Source organism: Sarcophilus harrisii, chromosome 2 (genome assembly GCF_902635505.1).
Source record: "Sarcophilus harrisii chromosome 2, mSarHar1.11, whole genome shotgun sequence".
NCBI lineage: Eukaryota > Metazoa > Chordata > Mammalia > Dasyuromorphia > Dasyuridae > Sarcophilus > Sarcophilus harrisii.
In genome coordinates, this window is record NC_045427.1 from 202,999,858 (window position 1) to 203,025,708 (window position 25,851).

General features: G+C 35.1%; 1 protein-coding gene across 3 annotated transcripts in view; it reads left to right on the forward strand.

Moving 5' to 3' along the window:
- The first annotated feature begins 10,249 nt into the window (after positions 1-10,249).
- VIT (vitrin) overlaps positions 10,250-25,851 on the forward strand; it is a 149,313-nt gene continuing 133,711 nt past the window's right edge. For 2 of the 3 annotated variants that reach the window (XM_031951266.1, XM_031951267.1), the window contains exon 1: positions 10,325-10,582. The gene's annotated coding sequence lies outside the window, so the exon portion shown is untranslated. The other variant, XM_031951265.1, reaches the window with a different exon arrangement.

The window sequence follows — 25,851 nt, forward strand, 5'->3', positions numbered from 1 at the left end:
TTTTTTTTCCTTTTTGATCTGGTTTTTCTTGTGCAGCATCATAATTATGGAAATATGTATACAAGAATTGCACATGTTTAACATATATTGAATTGCTTACTGTCTGGGGGAGGAGAGAGAGGGAAGAGGGAAGGAAGGGAGAAAAAAAATTTGCAACACAAGGTTTTGCAAGGGTGAATGTTGAAAACTATCTATGTACACGTTTTGAAAATAAAAATATTTAATGAGAAAAGAAAAAACAAGTAAGATCAATGTAGTTAAAATTAGAAGGGAAAAAAACTAAGTTAGAGAACGAATTGAGAATTAGAACTTAGAACATTTTTTCAATAATTTTTTCTGATAAACATGCAATATCCAAGGTATTTTGAAACATGATTTAAATTTGTATGAACACTAAGAATAACAGATAAATGATCAAAGGATATGAAGAATCAATTCTTACAAGAAATGCAAGTTATCAAAAACACAACTTTTTTTTAAAAAAGCTCCAAATTACTGATATATAGGTTTTTATCTCCCTACCCTCAAAGTGTGTCTAGCTATCATTTGGACTGACCACGAGGAAGTTCTGCTGGACCCCAACTTTTAGGACTGATAACTTCAAGTACCTTAACTGGCATTGAGCCAAAAAAAAACTGACATTACGATTTGCCATACCTAATAGAAGCTTCCACCTGCCAGGTTATCTTAGATATAAATGATGTGGCAGATGTCGCACTAGATGAAAGTACACATCAAAAGTTGGGATTCAGTCATGTGAAGGATTCACCGTGTCCCTTCTCTTTGACAAAAGTTGGATTTATTTACAGGAATAGGTTACAGACAAAATGAAGGAATATAATGCATACTAGGAATGATAAATATGAAATAGAGTTGGGAGAACATGGAAAAGAGTTTTTTATTAATTAAGAATGGAAAAGGCAAGTTCCCTAGTAGACTTTGCCATTTACCAGGAGAAAAGAAATACCCCATAAGGTGGCTTTAGATGGTAGATTAAATCTTGAAAGGGACTTAGCACCCCAAAAGAGTTAGTTAGCTATAAAGCAGAGAAATGGGATCAGAAGACACACCACAAGGCATGGTGGGATTAGGAAATACCATGTGGCATAGGAAAGAGGTAAGGAGAAAGACACCACAAGGTGAAGTGTTATGGGGGACTGACCCAAAGAAGGGAAATGAATATGGTAAGTAGATTTCATAGGGAAAATTTAATATCAGGGACAAGACTGGGATTTTTGACAGAACATGACAACGTGAGGCTGCCCAAGACCCTTACAGAGGGTGATCTCAAGAATTTGAGATAATTCAGATTTCTAACTGGATGACTTCTCCAGAGGATGGGAGCTAAAATTATCTCTATCAGTGCCTCAGGGATAATTTTTATCAATTCTTCAGTTTCTCTCTGCCCAACACAGCATTCAGGACCTCATCATAGTCATTGATAGCTTTCGATAGCAATAAGGGACAGAGAATAGCCTTTTTTTGCCTTGACACAATGACCATTTCCCATATGGAAAATGGACTCAATTACCTGGATTTATACTGTGTCCTCTGGCTAATTTTCACTTGAGAGTGTTTCCTTCTTCTGACTTTGATCTTGTGAACAGTGTAACTGACATTTTTCCCATCCCTGGCAGTCAAGGAGATATTGGGAAGAAGTGTTTGATTAGTGACATTGTGTGATTGTAGTTGTCATTAGAGAGAAACCAATAGAAAGATCAAGGTTGGTTTTTTGAGTAGATAATATCTGTATAATATAGCAGAGATATGATGAAAAAATGCCTAATTAGCAGCTTTGAAACAAAAAAAAAACCCTGCTTTATGTGCTAATGAGGTTTAATTAGCCTCCCTACCAATTGTATCTGCAGCTATCTTAAATTAGTGAATCTTATCTAATCACTTTGAAGACACACTAGAATTCTTTCATGTTACTCATTGCCTTTTCAAGTGGAAATAAACTTGTTCTATAATGAATTTATTGTTGCATGTTGGATACTTTAAAAACCATTTTCCCCTTGTTGGGGATAATTGTTAGAATTTTGATCTTGTAATTACTTTCTATAATTAATTACTCTATATTCTATATTATGGAATAATTAATTAATGAATATGAAAATCTTAAAGCCTATTTCCTCTACTGAAAAGTAAGGTACTTACAGCTTAATAAATCAGATTCAGCAATATCTGGATAGAGGACAGGAGGAGCAAGTACCTTTAGTCTCAGGTGTCTCAGCAGTGGTTATTCTATACTTTATACTAAATTATTAAGAAAAGAGATGCAAATCATGCCTTATATATAATAGTAACAAGCTAGAGGCCTTTCTAATAAAGGAAGATGGGAGTAAAATAAGGATGTCTGTTATTATCAATACTATTTCATATAGTGCTAGAAATAATAGCCATAGAAATAAGATAAGGAAAAAAAATTGGGAGAATAAGCACAGGCAAAGAAGAGGAAGTAAAAACCAAGAATGAAACCAGATGGACCATGTGAAAGATCATCGGTACCCAAAGTATTCCATTGGTATTCTCCTGATATCAGGAGTAAGTGATGAAGATCTCGAGCAATTTAAGTGAACTCTCTATATTTAACCCCTGCAATAATATGTATGTCACACAAGATAGGCAGGTATAGACATATACACATCATTAGAGAGAATTCCCAGATTGATGAGATTATAATTTCCATCATAAATCATTTGAATAAACCTAATTTTGTTAAGGTTAGCAAAACACAGAATGGACAAGCATGGATGAGTTCTGATCCATATCATCAGAGAGAACTCCACAATTGATAAGATCACAAATCTATTTGAGTATTAGAGCTTGATTCTTAAAATATAAATAGAAACATAAAACACTTAATATGAAGAAAGAAATTGAAGAAATAAATGTAACTTTTGACTCAAATGACTAGTTCCATATACAAATAAGAAAAAAGACAGTCCCTGCTCTCAATGAGCTTACAATCTAATGGAGGAAGACAATATGCCAAAAGAAGGTGAAAGGGGGAGAAGCAGGAGGAGGAAAAGTCACTTGATACAAGGGCCTGGTGAAATTAGTCAAAGAAGTCTCAAAGTAATATAACAGACAAGAAATGAAATGTCTGATCTGAGCTTTCTCCTTAAATGGAAGCTTGTAATTCATAGCCCCATTCTCTAATCAGAGAAACAAAGGTAATAGTGACAAAGTAGAGATTCACCAAGTCTGATGAGATCTTATGGGATGATCTTGAACTAGAACCATTATCTCAACAATGAAAGTATTCCTTCCAAAGATATAGGCCTTAACCATCTATGTCTATCCACTGAAACTTTTGTCCATATCTTCCCATAAGTTCTTTCCAGTTACTCCATACAGTGTGATAGGAGTCTTGCTTTTCATAATATTGTGGTGGCTTATCAGTCATCTCTAATTCATGTTATGGAATCAGCCCATCTTTCTTTCAAGCTGCAAATTTCTCAAATGTCATCTTTTACAGTATTTCTCCTATTTCTAATCCCAGAACCATGATATGAAACCTGTTCTGAAAACATTTCTTGAAGATCCTAAAAATATGAATAAATAGAATATGGACAGGCAAGAATTTTCAGGGAGCAAAAATGCCAAAGAAAGGAAGAACAAAGAAAATGAAGAAAAAAGAAATATTATAAGTAGGAATACATGTAGTATACCAGGAGGCAGCAAATAGCATCATGTAATAGAAGAAGCTCTATCTTCTATCTCTACTCACTCTAGATTCAGAGGACCTAGATTCAAATCTTGGATCTGGCCCTTACTGTAGTGTTCTTGTTGGTTTTCCGGAGGTCTCTAGAGCAGCCTTCATTTCAGTTGAGTAATCACCACAAGAATAACTAGGTATTAAAGTCCAAATTCTTTATTATCTCCTTCACAATCTAGTTTCCTTGCCTGGGGCCTAGACCAGTTTTCTCAGTGGGGGAAGTACAGGAGGGCCTTGGTCTCAGTGGGGGAAGTACAGGAGGCTAGCCACCACAATGGTATGAGCTGAAGTGAATGAATCTGGTTCTGAGTCCCTGCTGGCTGTTATATACTCTATTATAATTACATTATCATAGGTGTAAATCTTGTGGAATTATATTAATATACTGAACTAGAGAACTATTAATCACAATGCTAAAGTAGATAACCATTGTTTTATCAATCCCACTGACTTAACATCTTGTAAGAATCCTTGTTTCAGAGTTCTGGCCCATTTTAGAACATAGGGTGATCACACCCTCCCTGACTTCTCAAGGAGGTGAGAACCCCAAAAAGGAGATGATCATGCCTTCCCTGACTCCTCAAAAAAGGGGGGAAAACACAAAAAAGGAGGTGATCATGTCTTCCCTGACATCTCAGAAAGGGAAATGAAAACACCAAAGGAAATGGGGAATCAAACCAGATTAGTGGGTTTCTGAAGGATCTCACTTGAAACAGGTATACATAAATCCATCAACATGGGAGTTATTACATAAGCACATAGCAATATAACACAGGCTAGTAGTGATGTAACAAACAACATGAATCAACATGAGGAATTGTACATGTCCATAAGTCCTAGAAATAGTGCAAAACTAATCTATTGTCCATTATTTCATGTGTCAGAGAATCCAAAGATTCCTGCAAGTTTTGAAGTCCTACAATAGTCTCAGAGAATCCAATGATTCCTACAGATTTTGAAGTCCTGTATCAGTCTTATCATTTCTCAAGGAATCCAATGATTCCCGCTGGTTTTGAAGTTCTGCAACAATCTCATTATCAGCCATGCTCTTTCAGTGTCAGATATTTCTTAGGTTTTCTCCTTTGTTTCAAGGTTTTTTCTCTTTTTCTGTCTCTCTCAAAGCACTCATTGCCACCCATTTGATTCCTTCTCTATCTGTGGAGATACAAGCAAACCCTTTCCCCCAAGAAGTTAACTTATCTGGTCCCTTCCATTTGCCACTTTCTGGATTTCTCCATATCACCTGGAATATATATTGCACTGGACACTGCCCTTCTGTCAGATTAAAAAAGCCTGTATTCTCCCCAACTGTAATCCCTTTCTCCCATCTGATTGCTTTTTGGCTGATTGATCATATCAGAATCCTAAGCTTCTAAAAACTCTGTGTGTGTAAACTTGGCTGCCATCATGCTCTACCTGATTTTTGTTTGAGGTCTTGGAGCTGGGCCCCGCCTCTGGTTTCCCTGAATCAGTCTACATTCTGTAGCCCAGTGGAAGCCCTTGTTGCATTTTGTACATGGGATTTTGGGTCTTGTTCTCTCACCTTGTCCTCTCACTCTGTCTTTATGCCTATATTGAGCTTTCAGATGCCTTACTTTACCACACTGAAAGCGAGTCTCTCTGGAAGTCTCTTGCCACGAGGGACCCTGTCTTCCCATGTTCTGCATCATAATCTGGGTATAAAAGGCATTTGTGCCCAGTGTGGCACAGCATCTTATGATCTCTTCTAAAGGAACATCCTTGTGTAGTCCTAGTATTATTCTTCTACAAACATTATTACATCATTAGCATTTTCTCTAGCAAGTTGTTTGATCATTATTCCTGTAGCTGCATTTTCTCCAATAGTTCATATGACAGCAGTTTGCAGACATCCCACAAAATCAGCAAAGGTTCATTTGGACCTTGATCTATTTTTTGTGAAAGCTTCCCCTCTATCTTTTCCTGGGAAGATGCTTTGATAGCAGCAGCAACAATTTGCTCATATGCTATCAAAAGATAATCAATCTCTGCTGAAATGTCTGCATACTGACCTTTACCTGATAGTTGGTCAAAGGTGATTTGTATATTAACTCCAGTTTGTCTATTTCATTGGGCTTGTATTCTACATATTTCACTATACTCGGAAAGCCACAAGTTTTGTCCAGGTTCTAAACATGTCCTTGCTATACATTTCCAATCACTAGGGGTTAAAATTTCATAAGCCAAATTCTCTAATACCATCTTAACATAAGACAATGTAGTCCCACAAAGAGTGCAACCCTTTTTTAAATCTTTAATAATTTTCAGATCAAAAGGAGTGTATCTTCTTCTAGCTTGACCTGAAGAATTAAATTCTTCATCACAGGGTATGCTTCTATTAAATCAGATATATCCTGTCCTTTTTTAGCTTTATCTAGTGACTTTTGTAATCTTGTCATAGGCTGCTTCATAGGTGGTGCTGATTGTGTCACTGCCTCTCCCCCTCTTCCTCCTTCCTCCACCCATGAAGAGTTAATTGAGGGAGGTAGGTCAGGGTATGGGGAATGCCCTAACGGCTCCTGCTGTGAAGCAGAATTGTACTTAACTCCATTCTTGTCTAATTCTTTATCCTTTTCATCTAGTTTGTCAGTATCCTCTCCCTCCTGTTCTTTCTTCTTTTTTCTTATTCTAATACTTATATAATTTCCTAAAACCAGTTGTATTAAGTTATAGGTATAGAGTGTTTCTTTAGGAATTGAATTAGGACCATTATCATTGTAATATTCATTTAATGCTCTCTTACTAATTTCCACTCCTCTGAATGTAATTCTTTTCCCTTTGAGAACCAAGGAGATGTGTATTGTAATGTTTCTAAAAGTTCAATGATCTCCTCCCAAGTTACAATCAAACCTTGTTTTTTTATGAGTTTAACTAAGCTTTTGACACATTTTCCTTGAGGTGGAAAAAAAGGCTGTTTTCTAAGCATTTGTCCCATTTTAGCTGAAACACTACTTTAGCCCTTAGCAAAGTTTCCTTCTTGTCTATTTTTGTATTCACCCTAATTTCTGGGTCACGGAGACTTTTCCACTGAACACTGAACTCAGGATCACGTCTGTCCCTATTTGGATACCAAAATATAGTGTTCTTGGTTAGTTTTCTGGAGGTCTCTGGGGCAGCCTTCTTTTCAATTGAGTAATCACCACAAGAATAGCCAGGTGTTAAAGTCCAAATTCTTTATTTTCTCCTTGCCTGGGGCTGGACAGCTTTCTGGAGAGCCTTTCAGACTGGGCCTTGGTCTCAGCTAGGGGAGCAGGAGGACAAGATAAACCACCACAAGACTGATGAAAATAAAAATGAATCTCTCTGAGTCCAAGGGTTTGTGCTTCAGCCTCCAGCCACCACAAAAGTGGAAGATGGAATGAATCTGTCTCTCAGTCACTGCTGACTGTTATATACTCTATTATAATTACATTATCATAGGTGTGAATCTTGTGGAACTATATTAATGTACTGAATTAGAGAACTATTAATGCTAAACCAGATAATCATTGTATTATCATTTCCACTGACTTAACATAGTGCCCCCACAATCTGGAAAATCTGGATAAAATTTTTGGCCCTCCCTTCATTCCAGAGATATAATCTGAATTTTTTTTTCTTTTTCTTTTATTGGGTATTTACAATATCTTATTGCAAAATGTGGGATGATATCACAAAATAATATACAAATATTTTATGTACTTCTGAGTTTCTAAACTTTTTTGGTCATCTGTTGACCCTAACATGTATTCTGTATTTTCTGCAAAACTTCCTGTTTAATTTCTTATGCTGAACTTGCAATATATTTCAAAACTATGATGGAAGGGATAACTGTAGTTCCTTTATCTGTAAAATAAAGGGATTGGACTAAATGATCTCTAAATCCTTTCTAGCTTTAAATCTATGTTCCTGATTAAAGTGAAAAGCTCTTGTAATAGATGAATAAATAACTTTGGAAAGATAATGTTTATAAATTCTGACCCAATAATACATTAAGCATGGTTTTGCTCATACAGCATAAACCAAAAAGTCAAAATGAAGGAAAAAGACAGCTCTGAGTTTTAGTCTTATAATAAAAAACCTTGTGATGTTTATTACATCTGTGTTGGTCACAACAGAAGTTTTCACAACCAAAATGTGAGGCAGTTGAACTTCAGTTTTATTATTTCTGATGCCATTTTAATCATAGTTTTCAGGGGAAAGCAACAGGATAAATATTTCTCAATTGATATTCCTAAAACATGCTTCTTATTGTTCTATTCTCTTGCTAAAGACACTTCAATGATTCCCAATTGCCATTAGGATAAAGTATAGATTCTTATTTGGCATTTAAAGCCTTTCACAATTTAACTCTAACCTATTTTTCCAACTCAATTACATATTACTCCCCCTCAAACACTAAGCTACACACTGGCCTACATGCAGTTCCTTCACCTTTTCCTAGACTGTCTTCTATACTTGTAATGATTTTCCTCTTCACCTGTTTGTTGAAATGTCTAGCTCCCTTCAAGCCTCTAGTTTAAAGTATCACCTTCAAGAGACTTTTCTTGCTTCTCCCAATTGTTAGAGCCTTTCCCCAATTATCCAACATCATATTTATGTTGTATTTACTTGCCTGGAACATGTTGCACCTCCCCCAGCAGAATATAAGGCTTTTGAGGGGGGAACTGCTATATCATTTTTGTATTTATATTCTCAGGACCTAGCATAGTTTGACAAGTATGTGACTTGATGTGAAGAATCTCAGTATTGAAACAAAATGGAAAGGAATGTTTTGGAGGAAAAAAAGTTAACTTTAAATAAACAGAATGACATTTTAGAGGGAGCTCCCAGTTAGAAACAAATGGTTTTAAGTCCCATCTCTAACACATTCTATTTGTGTGACACTGAGTAAGTCACTTAGCTTGTTGATATTTCAGGAAACTTTCTAAAACCAAGTTATAAAGCAGTTGTTGAATTGTTCTGGAAGTCCCCTACCCCAGCAAAATCTAAACTTTAAAAAAAGGCATAAATTCAGGACCAAGATTAAGAATATATAGATTTAGGTCTGGAAGCAACCTTAATGGCTATGCAGTCTAATCCTACATTGGAAATTAAAATCATATGCAAGGCTACATAGTTGGTGACAGAAGTTGAGGTTTCTAGCTAGGCTCTCTGATTAAGAGGCCCTCTAATCCTATTCAAATTGAAACATGTCAGGCCACCACAGAAGCAGAAATGTGTATTGGGGGAGGGAAGGAAGAGCAATGGACAGGGACTTAGGATTAATGGGATCCAGCTCTGACACTCTGTGGCTTAAAACAAATCATTTTACATTTCCCCTTCAGTTTTCCTCATCTGCAAAAAAAAAAAAGGGGGGGGGAATGCTCTTAGATACCTCTTACTAAGGAGGTTCCATCTTTCCCTAAATTCCTTACTTCTACCAAGATTGTATAAGTGCAAATTCCCCAGCAGGAGGAGAAATGACTCTTTGCTGCCTCCTTCATATTTTGAAAGAGTGATGCTTAATGTCACACAGAAACAGATTTGAATTTGTTTTGCTATGGCATGTTAGTGAACATTTGCTATTTACAGATCTTCAAGTCAAATGGGAGTAATAATTAGCAAATATTCTGAAATGGGTAGTATTTTGCTTTTAACATGTTAAATTCATCACATTCTTTCAAATATACCTCATATTTGCCATCTACTAATAAAATACTCACTATTCTATTACCAGCAAGTAAAAACCAAGATCTTCTTATGAAATATTACTTTAAGAAAAAGAAGGGAGGAAAGAAACGCAAAAGGAGGAAGAAAGGAAAAAAGGAGACAGAAAGAAAAAAGAGAGAAAGGAAAGAAGAGAAAAAAGGCAGGAAGGAAGGAAGAGGAAAAAATAAAGGAAGGAAGGAGGAAAGAAAGAAAGAAAGAGAAAGAGAGGGAGGAAAGGAGGAGGAAGGAAGGAAGGAAGGAAGGAAGGAAGGAAGGAAGGAAGGAAGGAAGGAAGGAAGGAAGGAAGGAAGGAAGGAAAAGAGAAAGAAAGAAGGAAGGAAGGAGGGAAGGAAAGAAAGAAAGAAAGAAAGAAAGAAAGAAAGAAAGAAAGAAAGAAAGAAAGAAAGAAAGAAAGAAAGAAAGAAAGAAAAAGAAAGGAAAAGAAGGAAGGAAGGAAGAAAAAGCAAAAATAAAAAAAAAGGGAGGACAGGAGGGAGGGAAGAAGGAAGGAAGGAAAAAAATTGTAGTCCAAATGAATACTTTCACTGAAAAAATCAAGAGTCAGCTGGTTAGTCTTTACAGAGATAGTTAAATACTTCTTTGGTAGACTGCTACAATCACTTTTTTCCTCAAGTTTTCAAAACATGAGATTTTTTACGAATATCCAAAACAATGTCTAAAATTTTTGAATACTACTTTAGTCCTTGATTAAATAGATTTTCCTGATTAAAAAAAAAAAAATTGATCTTTACTCGCACTCCCCCATTGATTGTTTTGGAACTTGTAAAGTATGCTGGCTCAAGACGTGTGTTTTTGGCTAGAAGGGAATATTTAGAAATCCGTTCCCAAAAAAACCCAGTGGGAGTGGAAATTTAAAAGAGGACCGCCTAATTCAGCAGTGAGATGAGGGTGAGGAAAAGCGTGTGTGTGTGTGTGTGTGTGTGTGTGTGTGTGTGTGTAAAATGTGTCTTTCAAAGTGCTAAGAGGCCAAAGGGGATGTTTGATTAGCTACTCTCAGGAAGAGAGAAAAGGTGCTCAGCCCTCTATTTTGTTTCTTTCTTCTTTAGAATAATTTTGCTGGAATTTGTGATGCAGAAAAGCTTTGGGGGGAAAGGATATTCTCTCGGTGTTGTGGAAAAAATTTGAAAAAAAATATTGCACACTTCAAACAAGGTATGTCATCTATTTGTTCAACTTCTGAGCTTTGTGTAGAGTTTGCTTTCCATTGTTAGAAGATGATGAAAATGTATTTAAGAAACAGTAGCAGTGGCACTAAGTGGCTGTCCTTACTGACAAATTAATTAGTCAGAGTCCCAAGAGGGAATCCTTTAGAAAGAAGGTAATGCTGTATTATGTATGTTATTGCATCTTACATTCAACTCTTGGAAATGTGCAATCTTTTTTTTTTTTTTTTTTTTTTTTTTTTTTGCCATATAGTTAAACTAACAGCTTGTGGTAGGGAGAAATGAAACTGCATATTGGTCTGAAATTTATACATTTATTTACTATCCTTTTTTTCCCCTTCATCTCTCTATGCTTTGTTTGGGCTTATGGACTATACAATTAGGAAAAGCAATGTCAGTAATGTCAATGATACTAAGTTAAAAGTGAAATTTATTTATGTGTTTCTCTCTTCAAGTAACTGTTTATGGGACTTGGCTTTTCTGTCGTAAGATGAGTCTGTGTATGTTTTATGTGTGTGTGTTTGTGTGTATTTGTAGGGGACTATAGAGGAGTGTGTGTGTGTTTAGACTGAATAATCTTTTAGGGATAAGCCTGTAGGAATGAATGGCATTGTTATCGTCTGCCAGAGAAGTTCCACCATTCAGGGGGGAGAAAGGATATGTGATCTCTTCAGAGCATGATTTGTGTCAAACCAGTATAAACATGAAACAAATACCTTCAGCTCATGTGGAACTGAAAGAATCAGCCCAAATAATGAGGGTTGATAACGGGTTCCTAACACTCTAGGGCAATAGGGCCAGTGTCTATTAGAAAATGGAATTCACAATTTTCTTAAGGTAGCTTGTAAAATTACAACTATACATATTTTGGACACAGCTATTATTTTAGAAGCATAAGCACTTCTTTAAAATGGAATTCCATCATTACATCCCAGTGAAATAAACCAGAATATTTTGATGATAATTTTTTTAAATGCTTTAAAAGTATTTTCTGTGGTTGTTTTAAATTTTATTTATTTATATAAATTGTGCTCAGGCAAGATTTAAATATTCTTGGTCAGATCATGATCAGATGACATTTGTTTGTATGTTTTCTTTGAATATTTACTTGAGCATTAGTTTAGAAGACAGAGAAGTTGAAGCTGAAGACCTGGGTTCAAATCTTTGCCACTTCCCCCTGTGTAAACTGAGGTTTGTTGTTTAAACTCTCTCAGCCTCAGTTTGCTTATCTGGAAAATGAAGAGATTGGATTTAGTGACCTCTAAGATCCCTTCCAGCTCTCAATCTATAATCCTATGTAAACTGAGCTACTAGCTTTGATTTGATTAATTAAAATCTCCCCTTTCTTTGAAGGGCTGTCAGCCTAAGAACTGTAATGCTACAGATGCTGCATTATTAATTGCCATGGATTGGCTCCAGGGATTAAGCTTCATTTTGAGGAATATGTCAAACAAATGGCTTTGTCTATATTGCATCTTGGTAATGAAAGAAAATACCTCACAATGAACATAAGAAATGTTAATGGCCTATCTCAAAGCCCCATTTTCTTCTTTCATGTCATTAAGTTTAACCCATAGAATTTAGACTTTTATATAAATTTTATAAAATTATTCATATGGGGAAAAATTGAAGAAATAAAAATGTCATATTCCAAACAAGTGCTTCTTTTGGATAAGTTTCTATGCTTTATGTAGTTTGCTTTCCATTGGAATATAACAAAAATATATGTATTACTAAGACATTAAGACACAGAAGACACAAAAAAATCTCCCTTTTGTTTTTGTGCTCCCAAAACTCATTATATAGGAAGTACTCAACAAATATTGGTCAGTTGATTGACTGTTTGATTGAGACAGCTTAGAATTTAAATTGGTTTCTAATTTGATTTCTCAACTGATTTCTCAATTGATTTCTCATATGATCCCTAAAATTCCTAGAACAGAAAATGAATGGCAGGAAAGCAGAGTGGTGCTGGAGAAAGAGAACTTTAAATATGGTTGTCTTAGGCTCAACCTAGAGAAGTTAGAAATGTTTCAAGTCGTAAGTTTAGCATTGGTGGGGACCTTAGAGATCATCTAGTTTAAACTCCTCATTTTAGATATGAGAAAACTAACAGAAAGACTGGTTAAGTGATTCATCAAAAGTCATACAGATAGCAGAGACAAAAGTTGATCTCACATTCTCTAACTCTAAATCCAGGATTATTTATACTGTACTCACATTGCTGGTTCTATTCTACACCTTCCCTAAACATTGACCCCAACTCATGATAGAAATCCTCCAAGGTTTCTTACAAGTCTAATGTATGAAATTATGGTACCAACTTTCAAATAAGGAACTTCCCTAAACTTAGTTCAACTTAATTCAATAGGCTCTTACTACGTGCTACAGTAAGTATTGTGCTAACTACAGTTGGGTACAATTGAGAAAACTTATATAAAGCACTTTCCAAACTTTAAAGAAAGATATGGATATCACTATTATCATTATTTTCATTTTTGTTAATAATGACATAGAACTGCAAACTCTCATAGTTAAAAGGTATCTCAGTGACTATGCTTACCTATGCTTGAAAACAAATCCTTAATATAACCTACTCAACAAAAGATTATCCAACATTTACTTGAAGAGTTTCAGTGAGGTGGAGTTCCCTACTTTCTGAGGAAGGCCATTCTACTTTAGGGTAGCTTAACTATTTAAAAATTAATTATTGAGAGGTTTTTCTTGACTCAGATGGATCCAAAATCTCATTGATTTGAAAGTTACCTCTAATTATGCAAATTATGCATGGAGCCCATCCATGCTTTTCTATCCTGTGTGCTCCTGAAAGTTCACCACAGGGAATCAACCTAAGGCAATCCTTTTTTTTCTTCTAACATCAAAAGGAAGTGCTTAATCTTCACCATATACCAGTATATTTTTCCTTACTATTGTTCATTTCCTTGATGATAACTTATTCTTATTCTTTATAGTAACTTATTGATCAGATATTATAGCTGTTTCATATCCATCATGCATCTCTCCATTGTTATCTGTGTGAAATACATTTTTATTTCTGCAGAAACTACCATGATGCATGTCTTATTGCCATATAACATCAAGACTAAATCTCCTGACACCAAGCCTAAATTTATCTTTTTGAAAATTCCATACATAGTTCCTACTGCTTCCTTCTAAGGTCAAAGGGAATAAATAATATCTCTTGCTAAATTTAGAGTCCCTATAGCTTACTACCTATTATATGAGGTTAGAGGAAAAGTTATACTAGATATCCTCTAAGGTGCATCCTAAAAGGCCTTAAGAGCTAGCATTCTAATGGAGTAATCTTTAAGAACTTATTGCTACTTGCACAGATGAGAAGACATCAAAATAGGAAATTTGTGGGTATCCACTTTCTTTTTTTTTTAACAGACGCTGTGATTTCATTCATAAAGGGAATTCCCAGTGAGGTAATTTTCTTTACTAATGTAGGTTGACACCCATTTTGCAATTTAAGATAATAAATAACAATAGTTAGGATTTATATAGTATTTACTATATGCCATACACTGTGCTAAATGTTTCATAAATATTATCTCATTTGATCCTCTAATAATCATGGAATATAGATGCTATTATTATCCCCATTTTACAGATGAAGACACTGAAGCAAACAGAGATTAAGTAATTTTCCCATGGTCACACATCTAGTGATGCCACAGGATATATTTGAATTCATCTTCAAGCTTCACAATTGACTTCAGATTCAGTGCTCTATCAATTTACCACTTAGCTGCCCCATAGAAGACTTATAATTTTAAAGATTTTCCTGAGACACCAAGAGGTTACTTGACTTGCCCAGGATCATGTCACCAATATGTAAAAAAAGGGAAAGCATGAAAATCAGATATTTTTGATTCCAAGACCAGTTCTCTGTCCTATATGCAATGCTGCAATCTGAGAAAATGTATTAATATATTTATCCTTCAAATTGACACTATTTTTAAAAATCAAACAACTTTGAAACATTTTTTTTTGCTTCATGACTCAATTAAAAATATTTAGGTTTGATTCAGTTCAATTTAAGATATATTTCTTGAGCAAAAGTCTTGTAAAAATTCTCAAAATAACACAACTGAATTCCATTCAAGACTGGACAACTCAGTATAAATACTCTAGTTGGATTTTCCTATTTGATGCAAGACCTTGCTAGAAAGCATATTTTGAAAATCTCTTAAAATGTATCAGATAATAAATATGAAAGTCATTTAAATTATCTAATTCTTCCAGTGAAGAGCACAAGATAACAGCTCAGAATTTTTCATATATCTTAAAAAAAAAATAGAAGAGAACAAGGAATCAGCCTCTCTCGTAAGTAGACCATAATGCTCTAATTCCTAAAGATACTCTGATGTAAAATGTTCAAACAAAGCAGTGGGAGAATTAATTACTTAAAGGAAGACTTGCTCACTTCCTTGCCTTTGATCATGTACCTCTGTTTCCTGGAATGTCCTTATTTTCTCTAATTGTTCTTAACCAAATTTTACCCATCTTTCAAGGCCTACTTTGAATACCACTTCTTTCTAAAATTATTGAGTGGAAGAGACATCAGAGATCGTTTAACCAATCACTCAATAAATGTTTATTAAATCATGCTATGTGCTAAGTACTTGGGATACAAAGATGAGAACGAAACCATCTTTTCCCTCACAGAGCTTTTATCCTACTATGAAAAATAATATGTAACTACATATATATAAATATATTCAAAAGTAAACACAATTAATACAAATAAAACTATATTCCATAGTCCATCTATACCTGAACAAGAATCTGCTATATGTCATTACTGATAATTAGTTACTAAGATTATAAGATTTCACAATAATTCTTATTAGCTAGTTCTTTCAGATTTGCTGGGCATCTTTCTCACAACAACTTTGTGAGGTAAGAAGTGCAATTATTTCTATTCCTATTATATAGATAAAGAAATACAGAGGTCAAATGACTATCTACCATCACATAGTTCTTAAGTATCTTTGGTAGAATTAAAAAAGAGGTCTTCTTCCTATAAATCATTTGCTCTCTCTACCATTATCAGTTCCACAACATGACTTTCCCTGTCATAGCTTAAATATATCATAGGTTAGCATAAGAAATTAGATGAGAATGTTGGAGTTTTGCAACAGCCACCTATGACATGCAAAGGTTAGCAGGTTAGCACCTATGACATAAAAAAGTTTAGAAGCTCAGAAATGTATAATAGATATAATTATATATATGTGGAATTATATAATATCAACACATTTTATTTTTAACACCATAAATATTCAGGCTCCTCTGTCATGAAGGGAGAGTCAAAAAAATTTATGTGGATTTTCTAAATCAGGGAAAACCCCTAACCCTTGCAATGTGAAAGGAATAGCTGTTAACTTCCTTGTTTTCTGTCTCTGGGAAAACCTCTGTCTCTTTAAGCAACCTATTCTGCTTGAAATATGCAGAAAACTGAAATCTGACTCTGCAACTTCCATCCATTCCTTCTCTTTTAGAGTCAATAATTCTTTCATGAAGCCTTCTCTGACCTCCTACTAATAACCAAACTAACTACTAACCAAATAATATCTCCTCTTATAAACTTCTTTGGCCATGGTTTATATTTCTGTTGTAAGGTTTACCATATGCTACATTGTATTGTCTTGACTTGAGTGCATCTTATCACTCTATTCCTTGTGTGTCTTTTTAAATTTTCCTTAGCCATACTTCTGGCATGGTGCCTTGTAATCAATAAATGTGACTTTATTAAGTGCATATTATGCTCCAAGCACTGTGCTAAGCCCTAAGGGTCAAAGTTGCTCACAAAGGTTTGTTTACTTTTCCTAACATTGTGTCTCTTGCCTGTCACTTCCTCCTGGAAGTTAGGAAACATAAACCAAACTATGAGCAACTAAATCTCGTCACAAAGTGGCTCACCTGAAATTGAGGACAATGAAGATGAAAAGCAGGATTCCAAGATCTTTTTGCATCCCATTGAGCTTTTCTTGACTCGGACCCAATGAGTTTCCTCCTAGAAATGGTCTCCAATAGCAGCAGTATCCTGAGGTCTCCATCCACAAGATTGTCCCCAGGTCTTGGTCTTTGCCCCATGAGAGGTTTCTATTTCTATAAGATCTTAAGTCCTGAAGTCCAAGATCTCTCCCCAGTGCTCTCTTTAGCAACTAAGATTAGCATAGGCCCAGAATTCCTGACTATAGTTCCACTTGTATCTGACAAGCACTCAATTCAGCATTGGTTGAATAAATGAGAACTAGCTTTATTTATTTAAACAGTTTGTTTTCTCTCCTAAAACGGTATTCTATGTAACTATAAGGACAGAAATTATATCCAGGTTTTGTCTTGGTATAATTATCTTCCAGAACAGTTTCTGGTTAATAATAGGTCCCTAAAAATTTTTATAGGAGTATATTGAAGTAGAATTGATTTTCTCTAAGTAACAGGGCCCCAGCCACTATAGCAAATTTCTTTTCTGACACTGAGCTCAGGAATTCATTATCATATTCAGCTGACACATCTCAACCTTTGAAATCCTAATGTCTATTAGGTTTCACCATATTTGATTTGGAAATCAGAAGAAAAAACTTCCCTTTGTGAAACATTTTAATAAGGAGTGGCTAAGCTACTTGCCCATGGTCACCCAGCTAGCAAATATTAAGAGAGAGGAAGGTCATGGAAGGGGACACCATTGCTCTATTTCTCCTTGATTTTGAACCCCTGAAAAATGAAGAGCCCAAAGCTTCTTTGGACTGTCTTTTGGCTTGAGAAACATTGAAAAGGCTTATTAGAAAGATGCCACAGAGAAGATATTGAGCAATACTTAATCATTAAGAATATCAACCTAGCCATTCCCGAAGGAAACCATTTATCTTCACCCCAAGGACTTAGGTTAGTGGCTTGTCATAGGTATGGTTAGTGGCTTGTCATAGGTATAATCTTGCTTTCCTATGACTCATACTGCTTCATAAACTCACTTTCCATAATAAAAGTCTCCTCATTGACAAGACAGTAACTTGTTTCTCTGTAGAGAGAGTTAATACATACTATTTCCCCCTTACATTCTTTCCCTGAACTTATGTAAGGGATAAGAGAAAGCTTTGTGTGGACATGTGATAAAAAATTCACAAAATCATCCCTGAGGTGATCTATACTAGCTTGACATTCTTTTCCCTCAGATGAAAAAAAAAAAAAAAAAAAAAGAAAAACCAGCCCTTGGGGTAAAGTCTGAATACACCTCCTAGGTTACTGGGTCACTGGCAGTTCTGCTCTTAGCCTGTTCATGGCTCATTGCTGGAAAACATTCACTGTGGGTATTGAACTTAAAAGAGAAAATCAGCTTGCTCAGACTGGCTCTTGCCTTTGGAAGTGAGAAGTTCTGCATTCTGAAAAGTGAAAGGGTGATTGGGGAGCAGAGATAACAGAAGTCTGTTTTCATTAATATGTGAGCCCTTGACACCCTAAGACAGCTTACAGCAACATAAGTCAAGCTTCTTCATTGGAGATTTGCAATTAATTATTTGAATGGGCAGATTATGCCTGCCGGGGCCAAAAAAAGTATAAATGATTTGTCCTTTAAGCCTTTGTTATGATTATTAATATAATTGTGTTATGATTACATTTTACTTATGCTGGGCATTCTAACTATTCATTTCCTCTCTCAATCAAATTGACAAAGAGGTCTATGACACAAAAGTTTAAGAACCTCTACTATCATCCATTTAAAAAATATTTTCACTTAAAAAATCTTATTGATATCTTTTTTAATAACCTATATTTTTCAGTATATCCATACCCTCTTTCTCTCTCAAAAGTCATATCTTGTAACAAAGAATTTAAAAAGATAAAATAGTTCAGAAAAACCAACACATTAATAAAGGCAGATTTTAACATTTAGTGCTCCATGTATGGAAGCAAATATTGGAGGGAAGAAATTATTGCATGGCGATTGCCCAGCAGTAACTCTGAAGAGAGGACCAAAGGACCAAAGAAAATTGTCCAAGTTACAAACCTAAGACAAAATCATTAGCAGAACTAAGAACCAACTAAATTAAAGTCACTAAGAGTAAGAGATGGTATGAGTGGTCTCTATGAACATTTGTTAGTAAGGCTTTTTCACCTTAATATAGTCCTGTCTCATTTTTCTTTAATTTAGGGAACTTGGATGATAGTTTTAGAGTTTAAAGAGACCTTGAAGATCAGAGATAAAATTTCAGAAACTTTGGAGGAGGGGGAAAAACTCCATCTCTTAGTTCCATTAACTTTCAACTTAATATTACTTTCAATTATTCAAAAACACTATTCTGACAGGGGCCCATAGGCTTGACCACACTAACAAAGGGTCCATGATATAAAAAAATGGTTAAGAATCTCTGATATCATCTAACCCTTTCATTTAAAAAAATTATTATTGTTGTCTTTTTTAAATCACTCACATTTCCCAGTGTATCCATACCTTCTTTTCTCCTCAAAAGTCATATCTTTTTTAGGTTCTTTTTTAAATAGCTTTTTATTTTCAAAATACATGCAAAGATAGTTTTCAATATTAACTCTTGCAAAACCCTATGTTTCAAGTTTTTCTCCCTCCCTTCCCCCACTTCCTCCCCTAGATAGCAAGCAATTCAATATATGGTAAACATATGCAATTCTTTTATACAGATTTCCACATTTATCATGCTGCGTAAGAAAAATCATATCAAAAAGGAAAAATGAGAAAAAAAAAAAAAAGCAAGCAAAGAACAACAAAAAGAACAAATGCTATATTGTGGTCCACATTCAGTCCCCATGGTCCTCTTTCTGGATGCAGATGGCTCTTTCCATCACAATTTCATTGGAACTGGCCTGAATCACCTCATTGTTGAAAAGAGCCAAGTCCATCAGAGCTGATTTTCACATAATCTTGTTGCCACTGTGGACAATGTTCTTTTGGTTCCACTCACTTTATTTAGCATGAGGTCATGTTTTAGGCAAAAGTCATATCTTATAACAAAGAATTTTTAAAAAAAAAGTCAAAATAGCCAGTTAAACAAAACCAGCACCTTAATAAAGTCAAATATGAACTGCAATATTCCATAGTTTACTTCATGGCATTTGGAAGGTGACCCTGAAGAGAGGATCAAAGGGATACAACTCATTGTACAGACTACAAACCAAAGGCAAAATCATTAGCAGAACCAATGACCAATTAAATGAAAGTTACTTAAGAAGTGAGAGATGGTATGGGTGTTCAGCAAAACCAACACATTAATAAAGTCAGATTAACATGTGGTGCTTTATAAATCCCATATCCTTTAGACACTCCTTCCCCATCTCAGCAAAGAAAGGAGAGAGGTGAGTTCTTATATTTCTTTCTTGGAACCAAGCATGATATTTCCATTTTCATTATTTAATCACAGTTATTTATTATTTTCTTGGTTACCTTGCTTTGCATCAGTTCATGTTTTCCCATGCTTCTCTGATCCACCATATTTATCATTTCTTACAATAATCCATTATATCCATGTATCACAACTTGTTTTGTCATTTATCAATCAATAGATAACTATTTTATTTGCATTTCTTTGCTTTTCTCCACCATAGTGCCCCTTGCTTTTAAGGCCCTTTCTTTTTATTATTTACCTCTTCAAGATATGTGCCTAGAAATAGAATCTCTGAACTAGAGAGTAAAGATAGATATTTTAGTTACTTGGTTAGCATAATTTCAAATTACTATCCAGAATCAATACCTTCACACCAATAAGAAAACAGACCCGATTAAGCAAATTGCCCAGGCTTATAAAAATAGTAAAGGATAAAGGAAAGATTTGAATATAGATCATTGGTTGAAGCATATAAGTATAATGAGTACTATGAAATAAGTACAAGGGGGAAAAAAATCAAAGATACATTTGACAGAAAAGAAGGTGAGTCAGTTATATAACAAGAGTAAGACAAAAAAAAAAAATGGATGGAGAAGTGAGTGCTACCTTGTTCCCCAAAGTTGTCCCCTGCATATGGGCCAGATTCTCTATGAAGCATTTACAGAAGAGCATGAACATGAATTTCCCAGGTTGTGTCACAGTGAAGGAGTTGTTATTGATAAGATGAACACCTTCATTGAGAATGTGAAGGAATTATTAAAGTATCAAAATGAAATTTTGGCAGCTCCATTTCCACAACTACATAACCTCAGTGGAGATAGTATTCCTATTTTTGGTAGCTTGAAGAAAGTTGGAAGACCCAAAAACTAGACTCTTTTGTCTTCTATGATGGGGGTCTGCTAAGAGGGCCAGAAAATGATTTTATGGGTCAGAATCACTGAATTTCAGAATTTGAAAGGTCTTTGGAGGTCATCTAATCCAAAATTCATTCTCCAGCATTTATAACAACCAATTAGCTATCTTCTTCTTAAAGACTTCCAGTGAAGGGAAACCCATTGTCTCTCTAGACAATCCATTCTATTTAATATACTGATTACCAGGAATTTTTATCTTTATTTCAAGCCTAAATTGACCTCTATACTCTACCCATGACTCCTAATCCTGCCATCTGAAAGCCAAACAGAAAAATAGAATTCCTCTTCCATATTCCAGGTCTCCAAATATTTAAATACAGCTGTCATATCTCACCTAAAATTAAACATCTCCATTTCCTTCAACCTTCAAAGGATATTATCTTGAGCCAGGCTCATCACCATCCCATCTTGTTTACCCAACACTTACGTCTTCCTAGCCTACCAATGTCATTCCTAAAACATAATCTTGAATAAACACGGTACTACAAATGTGCTCTGATCACAGAAGAATACATGCTTCTCATGCCTGGATCTAGACTCTAAGATCACATTTGCTTTTGTGTTTTCCACATTGAACATTTGACATATTGAACTATCACACCAATAAAATCTTCAGTCCTTTTTAAAGTAAACTTTAACCTAGCCATGCCTTTCCCATTTTCTGCTTGGTAAAGTTGATTTTTTGAACTCAAGTGTAAGACTTTACATTTAACCCTATTAAATTTCATCTAAGAGGAAGCATGTCATAGTAGGTAAGTAGCCTGACATCAAGATGACCTAGATTTGAGGTTTCCCTCTGAAATATACTGACTGTGCAACATTGGGAAAATTATTTATCAAACCATATATTCCAGAAGAGATTATCATCTTTATTAATAGAAGGTTCACCAGGATGTCCTTTATCTTGACTAAATCCTAGGTTCTGATAAAAATAATAATAAAATATGGGTATAGAAGAAAACTAAGATGCCATGTTATGCAATCCAGTCATTTTATAGATATAAAAATTGAGTGTCGGGATAAGTTAAATGATTCACTCAAATAACACTGTACCATAAAAGTAAGGTTTGAACTGAGGTCCTCTGACCCAGAGTGCTTTTCTCTCCAATCACATAGAAAAAGCATAGAACTATTCAACTTGATTCAGTGTTCTAGTCTGGGAAAAAGTATTTGTCATTCAACACCTGGGGGGACAGAATACACAAATAATCTTTCCGATATTCTCAGCTTCCAGAGGACAGGCAAAGATGGGTAGCAATGGAATTCAATAACAGACCAGATGACAGACCAGGCTTACTCGTGTACTTTAGAATTTAAGACAAAAGCAAAATTAGAGGCCATTTTTGATCCTGGTGATTATAGATTAGCTGAAACAAATTAATAAAATCACATTTGTGATATCTAGCTACTTTGACAATCAGAAATCCCATGACATCTAGAAAAAAGAAATCAGAGAGTATCACACACAGTAGGTAATTTTAGATGTAAGAGGCATCTTAATTTTCAGCTTCAATGATTACAGAAAACTGGTAAATCCCATAAAATGACCAGAGACTAAGATGAGATCATGGCCCATTCTATGACTTTCTAACCAAGTGTTTTCCCTAATGTATATCTTTCCTGTCACCTACCATTATAGAAGATAAATAACTCTTGAAAGCAGTTCTCTTGAGCCCATTTAGAGGCCATCCCTACTAACTAGTATTTTCCCCCAACGGCAATGGAAGAGCTGAACTACCACTTCAGAGATGTAATTACCATGTGCAATATTCCAAAGCATCACTATGGGTCAGAAGCCTTTGTGGATCTGGTAAGCATTACCATATGTCAGTCTGTTAGCAAAATGCAAAGTGATGGCCTGAGAAATGCACACAAAAGGTCTCTCCCTTGGCTTTGGTTTTTATGACAAAGCTAAAGATAGCATGGCATGGAGCAACCTGAGAGGAAGAAAACATGCCCTACAGATCAGATGAACCAGGGAGTACAAAAACTTCCTAGCTGTAAATGGTGGCTAGAAATTAATCTTGGGGGGAAAAAACTCCTAATATGTCTGAGGTTCAGTCCTGCATTTTCAGCTGCCTTTTGGGCATCTCCATCTAAATGACAACTTAAACTTGGCATATCTGAGGGAACATAACATACTGAATCCAGACTATTTGAATTTATATCCTACCTCTGCCTTTTGTGTGACTTTGATCAAGTTACTAAACCACTCTTTGCCTCAGTTTCCTTATCTGTAAAATAAGGGTATTATGCCACATGGCCTTTAAGGTCTCCTTCAGCTGTGAAATCTGTGATGCTATGTATTCATTATCTTCCAGCACTAAAGTCTGCCCTTTCTCCTTACTTCTCTATTTTTAATGATGGCACTAGTACTGTCCCAATCAGTCTAGGCTTGAAATCTGAGCCACTCTTGTGAGTGTCATCCTCTTTCTTATATCCCTCTATCTAGCCTCTTGCTAAATCCTTCTTAATGTGTAAGTCTGATCATGTAATTTTCCCAACCTGACAATGTAATTTTTTCCAAACCAAAAACCTTCCCTGGTAATTGCCCATTGTATTCAAAATTAAATACAAATTCTTCAGTCTGGCATCAATGACCCTCCATAATCTTTCTTCAACTTAAATTTATAGGTTTATTTCATGGTGCCCAACTTTGAATATATTATATCCCAGCCAAATTGGACTATTCAAGGTCCCTAGGCTCATCCTGCCTTCTCCTATCATTACATTTTTTCACATCCTCCTTCACTTGTACCTGGAACTAATTTCCTCCAAACCCATCTACTCCAATTGAATTCTCTTTCTTTCTCTGATTTTTCCCCCTCACCTACCCAATTAGAAGGAATTCCGTTCCTCTTAAGCAGCACACATTTCTGCAATTGATATAATAATCAAAGCTTTATAAAGCCCTTACCCCTACAACAATCTTTAGAATCCATATTGCAAGCATACACATTTGTCTATTTGGCATTTAAAGTCTTTCACAGTTGGGCGACAATCTATATTTCCAGACTGATTTCACATTACTTCTCTTCATGTATTCCACAGAATGTCCCAAAAGTCTTAGTGTAATTTTTAGCTTTAATAGTTTGAAGTACATATTAAGTTTTACATGGTAGTAACAAAATGCCTTGTTTATGTCCCCTTCCAAAATTATTTTTATCTTCTTTGTATTTTAATGTTTTATTGATGCTCTTTTTTCTTTCTTTTATTTTTCCTTTGTCTTCCTTCCTTTTTTGCATCCTTATCATGCATCATGCTATTAGTATATTTCTCATTTCCTGACTCAATTGTTAGTTTTTTGTTTTTTGTTTTTAAAGTACTAAACAAAAGTAATGCAAACAAAATTAGAAGGGAAGTAATAAACTGGGAAAACATTTTTACAGTTAAAGGTTCTAATAAAGGCCTCATTTCCAAAATATATAGAGAATTGACTCTAATTTGTAAGAAATCAAGCCATTCTCCAATTGATAAATGGTCAAAGGATATGAAAAGACAATTTTCAGATGATGAAATTGAAACTCATATGAAAGGGTGTTCCAAATCACTATTGATCAGAGAATGCAAATTAAGGCAACTCTGAGATACCACTACACACCTGTCAGACTGGCTAAGATGACAGGAAAAGATAATGATGCATGTTGGAAGGGATGCAGAAAAACTGAGACACTAGTGCATTGTTGGTGGAGCTGTGAACAGATCCAACCATTCTGGAGAGCAATTTGGAAGTATGCTCACAGAGTTATCAAACTGTGCATAGCCTTTGATCTAGCAGTGTTACCACTGGGATTATATCCCAAAGAGATATGAAAGGAGGGAAAGAGACCCACATGCATAAAAATGTTTGTGGCAGCCCTTTTTGTAGTAGCAAGAAACTGGAAACTGAATGGATGCCCATCATTTGGAGAATGGCTGAATAAATTGTGATATATGAATGTTATGGACTATTATTGTTCTGTAAGAAATGACCAGCAGGATGAATACAGAGAGACTTGGAGAGACTTACATGAACTGATGCTGAGTGAAATGAGCAGAACCAGGATCATTATACACTTCCACAACAATACCATATGAGGATAAATTCTGATAGAAGTGGCTATCTTCGGCAATGAGAATATCCACTTCAGTTCCAATTGATCAGTGATGAACAGAACCAGCTACACCCAGAAAAAAAAACACTGGGAAATGAATGTGGACTGCTTGCATTTTTGTTTTTCTTCCCAGGTTATTTTTACCTTCTGAATCCAATTTTTCTTGTGCAACAAGAGAACTGTACAAATATGTACATATATATTGTATTTAAAATATACCTTAACATGTTTAACATGTATGACACTGCCTGCCATTTAGGGGAAGGGATGGAGGGAAGGAAGGGAAAAGTTGGAACAAAAGTGATTGCAAGGGACAATGTTGAAAAATTACCCATGCATATTTTCTGTCAATAAAAAGCTATTTTAAAAAAGTACTGGGCTAAACCTGAGCTACAGCTCAAAAAAAGTGGGGATTCTATGAGGCAGAGGAAATAAGGGAATATATTACATGGAGCAAGGATAACCAAGGATAACTAATACAAAAGCATGGAAATGGGAAATGATGTGAAGAACAAAAAAAGGCTGGTTTTATTGAATTACAGAGTATAAGAGGAGGAGTAATATCCAATGAGTCTGGAAAAGATAGTATAGACTTAGGTTGTATAAGGTTTTAAAAAACTAATCAAAGTTAGTATTCTATTCTTAAGGCAATAGAAAATCACAAGCATTAGTCGAGTTTGGGAGTTAGATTTTTGGAGTATGTTTAATGAAAATTACTTTTGCAATATAATGTAAGATAAACAGGAGTGGTGAGAAAATTGGAACATGAAAACTAATTAGGTGACTATTGCAATAATCTAGGCAAAAGGTGATAAGGGTCTGGAAAAGGTAGTAACTGTGTGAGTAGAAAGGAGAAAGAGAAAA